At 43.4% G+C, this 8,343-nt stretch overlaps 1 long non-coding RNA gene across 2 annotated transcripts in view; it reads left to right on the top strand.

Annotated features, from left to right (window-relative positions):
• LOC136485594 (uncharacterized) overlaps window positions 1-414 on the top strand; it is a 1,193-nt gene extending 779 nt beyond the window's left edge. For both annotated transcript variants that reach the window (XR_010766495.1, XR_010766494.1), the window contains 2 exons: window positions 1-182; window positions 270-414. The exon at window positions 1-182 is cut by the window's left edge and continues 131 nt beyond it. This is a non-coding gene — a long non-coding RNA (uncharacterized lncRNA). The remainder of the gene's footprint in view (window positions 183-269) is intronic.
• The last annotated feature ends 7,929 nt before the right edge of the window (window positions 415-8,343 follow it).

The raw sequence follows: 8,343 nt of genomic DNA, 5'->3' as shown, positions 1-8,343 counted from the left end.
CGAATTAGATAGAAAGCTAAATAGTGATCCAATACCTTCACCTGCATCTCCAAGCATCCAGAAATTATCTCCAATTATTGAATTGGACTGGAAGATAAGCAAGCGAGTGAAATAGGTGATGATCAGCAATTAGAAAGAAGACAAACAGATCAAAGTTGATACATATGACTATGTCCCACAAGGTAAAATTGTCATCTATATGTACTTTTGTATCATCTATCCTTTTCATTGTAATACTGATTCATCATCTCTAATTTCTTAAATTGTAGATAAGCAGATGGCTGAATGAGATGATGATAAACAGTTAGAAGAGCATAAACAGAACAAAGTTTCTACATATGACTATCTCCCACTAGTTTTTTTTTAATTTATTATTTACACTTTTTTGTCTAGCCTTTGCCTTAAACAAATGGGGTATGAAAGTGATCTATGCTTATTCTTTCTCTAGTTCCTGGCTTCATATGTTACTGAAGAAAAGGAGTTATGCCTACAAGTTCTTAAGTAACAGTCTAGGAATATTTCAGGAGCTCCACGATAGATTTCTAGGACCATCTAGGCGTAGATCTAGTGGGTAAAACATAACTTAGATAAGGACTTGGTGATGTACTTCGCCGCATGCAGTGGCGGCCATGGCGCCGCCACGACGTGGCCACTAATGTCAGAGTAGAAGTAGCATCGTAGTGGGGCGCGGTCCAGTAGCGACACCGATGGAGCTTCCCATCGCTCACAGCACTTCCCTCTTGATCGGACTAGGGTTAGACTCGGTGGGGAACTGGCGGCAGCAGTGAACCTTATACCATGCGCCCCGAACCCCACCTTCCTCTTTATAGTGCGCACGACGGGGGGCCATCAACCAGAAGAACGACTGGACGCCCCCAATCAGGGCGCGGATCAAGGGCCCAATTAGCCGTTGGGCTAACTTGGTGGAGATCAACCTATCATTCTCCCCCTTATCTCACCTTATGACTTAAACTTAACTTACTTTATCTTTTTCTCATTCCATCACAGATCAATGCATAGAGCGTGCCTCATCGTCACGGTCATTTGCCATTAGATTAAACAGCTATAATGCACCTTTCTGTTTTGAAATGGATTCTCAACTAGGCTCTTAATATCCAGAAATCATAGGCTTTCCTGTAAATCCATGTCGACTGTGTATTCTCTGAACGCACTGGGTGGTTAGCCTTTGGTAAGCGGATCCGTAAGTACATGCTTGATACTTATATGCTCAATGCTTTCAAAATGATTCTGAATTTTCTCCTTTACAACATATAACTTAATGTCAATGTGTTTGGCAGCACACTTGACCTGTTGTCTTAGGAGTTAACAACTTTAAATGGTTATTGCTATTGACTACCATTGTTAAATTCAGGTACATATTTCCTTAACCACTTTTGCCTGTTCCTAAGGCCTCATGACAAGCTATACTATGGTATGCATCATTGATGACACCATAAATGTTTCATTGGAGCTTTTCCACAATAATACTCTAACTGCGAGTGTTAGCAACTGCTGTAGATTTCACTACATATCTCGCCAAAACTTACCATTTGTACCTACAACTATTTGAGAGTACTTGTTCTTTCTTACTCAGCATGAGGCCTATGATACTTTGCAAAAACTGCAAGACATTCTTGAAAGGACCTAGGATGCCGCCTAGAGGGGGGTGAATAGGCGTTTCTGAAAATTAACACCTTTAAATGCGGAAACAATTAGAAAGGGGAGTTTCCAAAATGGAAACTCCAAATTAAGAGTACTACCACCCCTCACAAGTTAGCCACAAAGTAAACAAGGTATAAAGAATATATCTAGAAGCTACAACCCTGCAACACCAAGTTAGAACAGAGAATAAATATTTTCGGTGTAGGTAGGAAATACCGGACGTGTCCGGTATACACGACTTCAGTGGATCGCCCCCGAACTTGCTCCTTTTGATTTCTATCTTCAAACCAAACTGCAGGCACCTAATGGAGATGACAATATACACAGAGAACCTGCAGAATAGCTAGAGCAACACAAATATCAAATGAAATGCGAATTTAGACACGATATTTGTTTTACCGAAGTTCGGACTCGTTCGAGTCCTACTCTCCGTTGAGGGGGCTGCGGGCGACCCAGCGAAGGTCAGCCCTAGAGGGTACCACGAAGGTCACTCTAGCCGGAGTCTTTTCCAACTCCTTTTCCTCCTTCCACTAATTTGATTCCGAGGCGGCGGAATCGACCGTTACAAACTTTCTGAGGCACACCACAATCTCTCGGGTGCTCTCCGGCGACGCCTAACCGTCTAGGACCGAAGAGTCCAAGAGTAACAAATGTGAATCACGAGATTGACAATATGCACAAGTGCTCAAGTGGTGGCTTGCTCTCTTTTTCAAATTCTTTCTCAACCCACAAATTGATTTTGCAATTTGGATCACACACTCACTAAGAGAGGGTTTAGGAGAGTTGGCAAGGCTAAAAAACGTGTGTCTATCTCAGCAGAATCAGCAGCATCCAAAGGTGGAGGCTTGGGGGTATTTATAGCCCCCTTGAAAAACTAGCCATTTTTATAGCCGTTGCAATACCGGACACGTCCGGTATGCATACCAAACACGTCCGGTATGACTCACACTGCGCCAACGATAACTAAGTTACAGTGATGTTGTGAGGCGTCGGAACTCCCGAAGAATGCCGGGACTTCCGACCGTCGGAACTCCCGACTCAAGTCGGAACCCCCGACCCTCAGCAATTTTGAAAAACATGTAACTGAGTTAAAGTTAGTGAGGTGTCGGAACTCCCGACGTATGTCGGAACTCCCGACGCTCAAGGCTTTTGAAAACTAGCCGTTGGCTTCTAGTCATCCATACCGGACACATCCGGTATGAATACCGGACACGTCCGGTATGACCAGGACAGTGAAACCTCCAAGTCTGTCGAAGTGCGAGACGTCAGAACTCCCGACCCATGCCGGGACTCCCGACCGTCGGAACTCCCGACCTACGTCGGAACTCTCGACGAACCAACCCGAGAACAACAACTTTACAGCTGCTGGTCAAATACCGGACACGTTCGGTATGAATACCGGACACGTCCGGTATTGCCAGACCAGTAAGAAATCAGTTAGCTCTTTTGTCGCTCAAAATCTCAAAACTCACATGGGTTGGCTTGAGCACTTATGAAACATTATCTATCAACATGATGCATCCCTCTTAGTAGTACGGCATACCTATTAAACTCAAGATCAAAACAAAAATGAATTTATACCACTTGAGTTGATTTCTTTTTGAATTGATGCCGTCCCTTCCAATCTTCATCAAGTAAGGGTGCTTAACATGTTGATGTTGATCTTTTCACTTGAGCATAGCCATCTTGAGCATGTGACTTGATTCCATTCATCAAATTTGAATAATCCCAAATGTATCAAGTCACTTCCATCAAATACTTCATTATAGATTTGATTCTTCACATCAATATGACCATCTTAAGCTTGATTAGTACCTCAACTAAATGCAAGTACTTTCTTCTTCACCCTAGCTAGGTTCTTCGGCCGCTAAGCCGTCGCTTGCCCTTCACCTTTGCTTAGTACCTCGAAGCCTTTCCTTGCTATCTTCACCATCTCAAGCCATCAAGTCACATCTTGTTGTTGAATCATCCATTCATATGTATTGCTATCTTTTTCATTTTAATTTAGCAAGCTTCAAATATGAGACCATTCCATATGCAATCCCTCATGTCTCATTAACTAATAATCACGAGCTTGCTTTCACATAGTACATGGAAATCCCACAATAAATAAGCCTTCACATGAATTCCATTTGCATTGTTGTCTTGTGCTTGAACTAGATTGTTTATACAACAACACATTATTTTGGCTTTCACTAAGTACCTGTGAGATAACCTATTACCTGTCCACACTTAGCAAACGGGTTAGTCCTTTAATCACATTGTCATACAATCATCCAAAACCCACTAAAGGGCTAGATGCACTTTCAATCTCCCCCTTTTTGGTGATTGATGACAACTTGATTAAAGCTTACAAAATGATATAAATATTTAAACTTTTGGGTTCAATGATTTATGAGAGGCTCCCCCCTTAATATGTGCTTATGATTAGAATTCACAAACTGACCTCAAATGTCAATTGCACATACTAAAACAAATAGGAGACTCCCCCTAAATCATTGCATCCGTGGGGTGCATGTGTGTGTGACAAAGAGAAACCGTGATGCATATGACAAGATATATCATACAAGAATAAATATGAAGGCATCACATCAAATATTTTCATTCTAGCATGCATAGTCCTTATGAAAATAAATATGACACATGTAATTCACACATAGCACTCATTACAAATTTTCTCAAGTCCAGAAACCACTGATATATAGATAAAGATCATGTCTCAAGAGATACATAGATAAAGCATAAGTCTCATCTCTCACAAGATATAATCAATGAAGCTCAAAAACAAACTACAGCCTGCACAGCCTGTAGTACATATCTTCAGGTACAAAGATAAGCAAACGAAACTATCCTGAAGCTTTAATCAGTCTCTCTCCCCCTTTGTCATCTATCACCACAAAGGTCCAACAATGACATACTAAGGACAAAGGGGCTACAAGCTGTCACTAATCTCTGGCATCACTCAACATCATCATCATCATCATCTCTCCCAGCATCCTCATCATCTGAGTGTGCAACACTGGCTAGACGAGAACCACCTGCACCAGACGGGTCATAGCCACTAGACCCGTAGAAGCCACCACCACCTGTCAGGTCACTCCACCAATCAGTAGCATAGTCGTCTGTAGTGCTGGGACGTGGCTGAGAGTGAGTAGGCACACGAGCCTGAAGAGGTAGAGTGTCAGGGTGCTCAGGTGCCTGCTACTGCTGCTGTCGCTGTATGAACTCAACATACTCTCTATCATATCTAGCCTACTGCTGCTCCTCAGTCTTAGGCTCACTGGCTGCCTCATCTGATAGAGGAGACCTAGGAGGATCAAGCTCAAGATTAGAAGCAATTTGCTTCAAAGTCCGAGTGTCCTTCCTCCTAGCCTCCCTCTCCTTCTGCTGCCTAGTCTGGATGTCACGGCACATCCCAAATATAGAGCTGAAAAGCCTGCGGATAGGCGAAGGAGGACTGCCATGGCGTGAAGTAGAACGTGAGGGAGCACGTGGTGAAGGTGAGGCTCCTGCTGGTGCACAACTCCTAGGTGCATCTGCCTCTGGTGCTGCTGCTGCTCCTCCTGGTCCTGCTGGAGGTAACCCTGTCTCAGGCAGATCTACAATAATCTTCAGGGCCTTGTGAATCTTATCATACTCGAATGTGTGCCCTGTCACCTGCTCAATCATATGCATGATATAAGGAGGAAAACCACAGCCCTTGAGGGGCCTATCTCCCACACTCCTGATCTCGGACCAAATAAAATCAAACACGCTGAAGGGCCAAGCATCAGGTGCCATCCTGTGGAGTAGGTTCCTAGAGTAATCAGCAATGTTGCCCTTGTCTCCACCCTTGCAGTCAATAGTCTTCCTGAACATCCTATCCAGGTACCTGTAAGTAGGGTGAAGACCTAGAACCTTCCCCATAGCTCCTCTCTCACCACCAGGAGGATACATATACGCGAGCTGCTCAGGGGGTAACACCTGCTCGGTGTGGATCCTGTCCCTCTGGAGATCATCCCCTGAGAAGCCAAGATGGGCGGCAAAAATATCATAGTCAACACTGTACCACTGGCCCTCAAGCATCCAGTGCATCCGCCGCTCATCCTCCTCAACAAATAGAGTAGCATAGAACTGAGCTACTACCTCTGTGTTCCAGTCATGCTGGAACTCCATGATCTCATAAACCCCAGTGCGCTGGCAAATGGCAATGGCATGATCAACTGAGGCCTTCTGCAACTCTATAACGTACTGCCAGTCAATCCACTGAGATCTGGCAATCACAGGGTTCCTGGTGAGAATCACACTGGAGTAGAAGTCCAGGTGAAAGGCTGTCTAGGAAGCAGGTGATCAGTACTGAACCTTAGGTAAGCTCCTCGGATCAACCCTTCACTCATCTCTAGCTCTCCTGGTCATACCCTTTCCTCTGTAATCAACCCTGGAAACATAGGAGGGTACATTGGGCAGACGTGTCTCAAGGAGACCATAGTGCATCCCCTGACCAGGCTAGTGCTGAACTAGGAGGAACTAGACTCCTCCTCCTCAATCTCCTACTCCTCATCTGAGCTGTCACCATCTGATCCTCTGTCAGTGCTCTTCCTCTTTCTTTTATCTCTAGACTCCACTCTGAACTCATCAGTGTCTATGTCAGAAGAAGAGCTCCCGGACCCCTCTGCATACTGAGCTGCTGCACTAGAGGCAGCCCTGGTGGACCTCCTGCTGGTCGGCTGAAATCCAGGATGCATATCCTGTCTCGCCTTCTTGTACTTCTCAAGTGCTGGATCATGCCTGTGCTTGGACCTCGGCTCCTGTCGTCCACTCATGGCTGCTGTCCTGTATCCAAAGATTTCCAAAGAATTTTAGATACATGCCCATAGCTTATTCTTGAATTGTAATTAGACATAGATTCTTTTATCCAAGGTTTTACAATCACCTCGACACACCATTGTCACAAGGTTTGCAAAACATAGATACAGAAGAAACTGTGCCTAATAAACAATTCTAGGATAGCATTGAATCAAAGGAAGCAGAGAGCCTGCTCTGCTGGGTCATACCAGACACGTCCGGTATGGGCGACCAGCAACCCTAGCCAGGGATCCTTGATTCAAACCAACACGGATTACAACCAAACTTTGGGCAATGCTTCTTCATCACCAATGCAGCACAATCACCGAAGGAATTTTAAAATCATGCATTGACCATGTAGATCGGACGAGGTCCGTGATTAGGGTACCTTGAGAGGAGAGAAGAGAATGCGATGTGAAATCCAAATCCACGGGCCTTTAATCCTTGATCCAAGCCTTCTCCAATGCAATCTCCCTCTCTCTCTTTTCCTTGGTGAAATCCTTGGTCGCCCTAGGTGAGAAGAAGGGCGTCGGCTGGTTGGTTTGGAGGAGGCAAGTCTATTTGGGCTAAAGGGGTACGCTCTATTTTTATAGTCTCGCTCATACCGGACACGTCCGGTAGCATACCGGACACGTCCGGTATACGCGGGCTGGCCCAAATAATTCCAAAATGTGTTCTCACTCTTCCAAACCCTTTCTATGTTGTTGCTCAGTCCAAAAAGGTGTATGATCTTGATCCAAACCGAGTACTATCACTTTTCTTATCGAATGCCATCAATTTATTTTCTCTTTTCCAAATATATGGCATAATCAATAATTTGCTTGCTTGAGAGAGATAAAGTGAGACAAAGTAGATTGTGGACTTAAGAGAGCCATGTCATGTGTGATTAGACTGATCAAACAATCAAGGAGAGCTATAATCATCACATGGCAAGGCTAGGTCACAAAGACCAAGATTCAAATAGTTTTTCAAATTCACACTTCCTACTCATGCTAGTTAGGGGTTTTGAAAAACATCTCTCCTATGTCACACAAATGCACATTCTAACATATAAAGGGCCTTAGATGCACTTACAATGTATGTATGTAAACACATACCTTTGCCTTGAGCCCACAAGAATACCACTAAGAAGATACATGGCATGATAATCTTTATGTTGACCTTGATTGCCAAGTAATCATGCTTGATACAAATTCAATTTTTCATCCAAAGGACTACAAAGAGTGCTAGATAAATTTGTTAGTCCACAATGGTGCAAAATAGAAATTTAGCTCCCCCTAAATAAGTGCTTCAAGTATTTTGACTGACTTTCAACAAGCACTTTTATTCTAATAAGAAATTGAGAGCCAATTTTCATTTTGACCATAAACCAAATAAGATTGCCATAGTTAAAAGTGAGTTTAAGAGATGCTCACAATCCACTTAGATTTGATAAAGCACAAGCTTATGAGTAAGTTAGGGATATATAAAAAATGTATGGATCGAATACTCAGTTGCAACACAATTAGTGTTCTGGTCCATGCAATACCGGACATGTCCGGTAGTATACCGGACACGTCCGGAATACACAGAACAGAAGCACTGACTTTCTGTCCCTGGCCATACCGAACACGTCCGATAGTAATACCGGACACGTTCGATAGGTGCAAGACAGAACCAATTAATTTGCTGCTTGTGATTCTTTGTTTTAACTGTAATATTTATTTATTGTATACTTGCATCTCAACAAATAAATTACTCTACTAGAGAGCTAATAAAAGCATCATATGGCAAATATGATAAACATCAAGTAAAACTTATTAACCACTTTCAATATTTCACAAATATGTCTATTTGTGACCTTTTGTACACAAACCG

The sequence above is a fragment of the Miscanthus floridulus genome, chromosome 1 (assembly GCF_019320115.1).
Source record: "Miscanthus floridulus cultivar M001 chromosome 1, ASM1932011v1, whole genome shotgun sequence".
Classification (NCBI taxonomy): domain Eukaryota; kingdom Viridiplantae; phylum Streptophyta; class Magnoliopsida; order Poales; family Poaceae; genus Miscanthus; species Miscanthus floridulus.
Note: the sequence above shows the minus strand (reverse complement) of the source record. Positions and strands in the feature narration are given on the sequence as shown.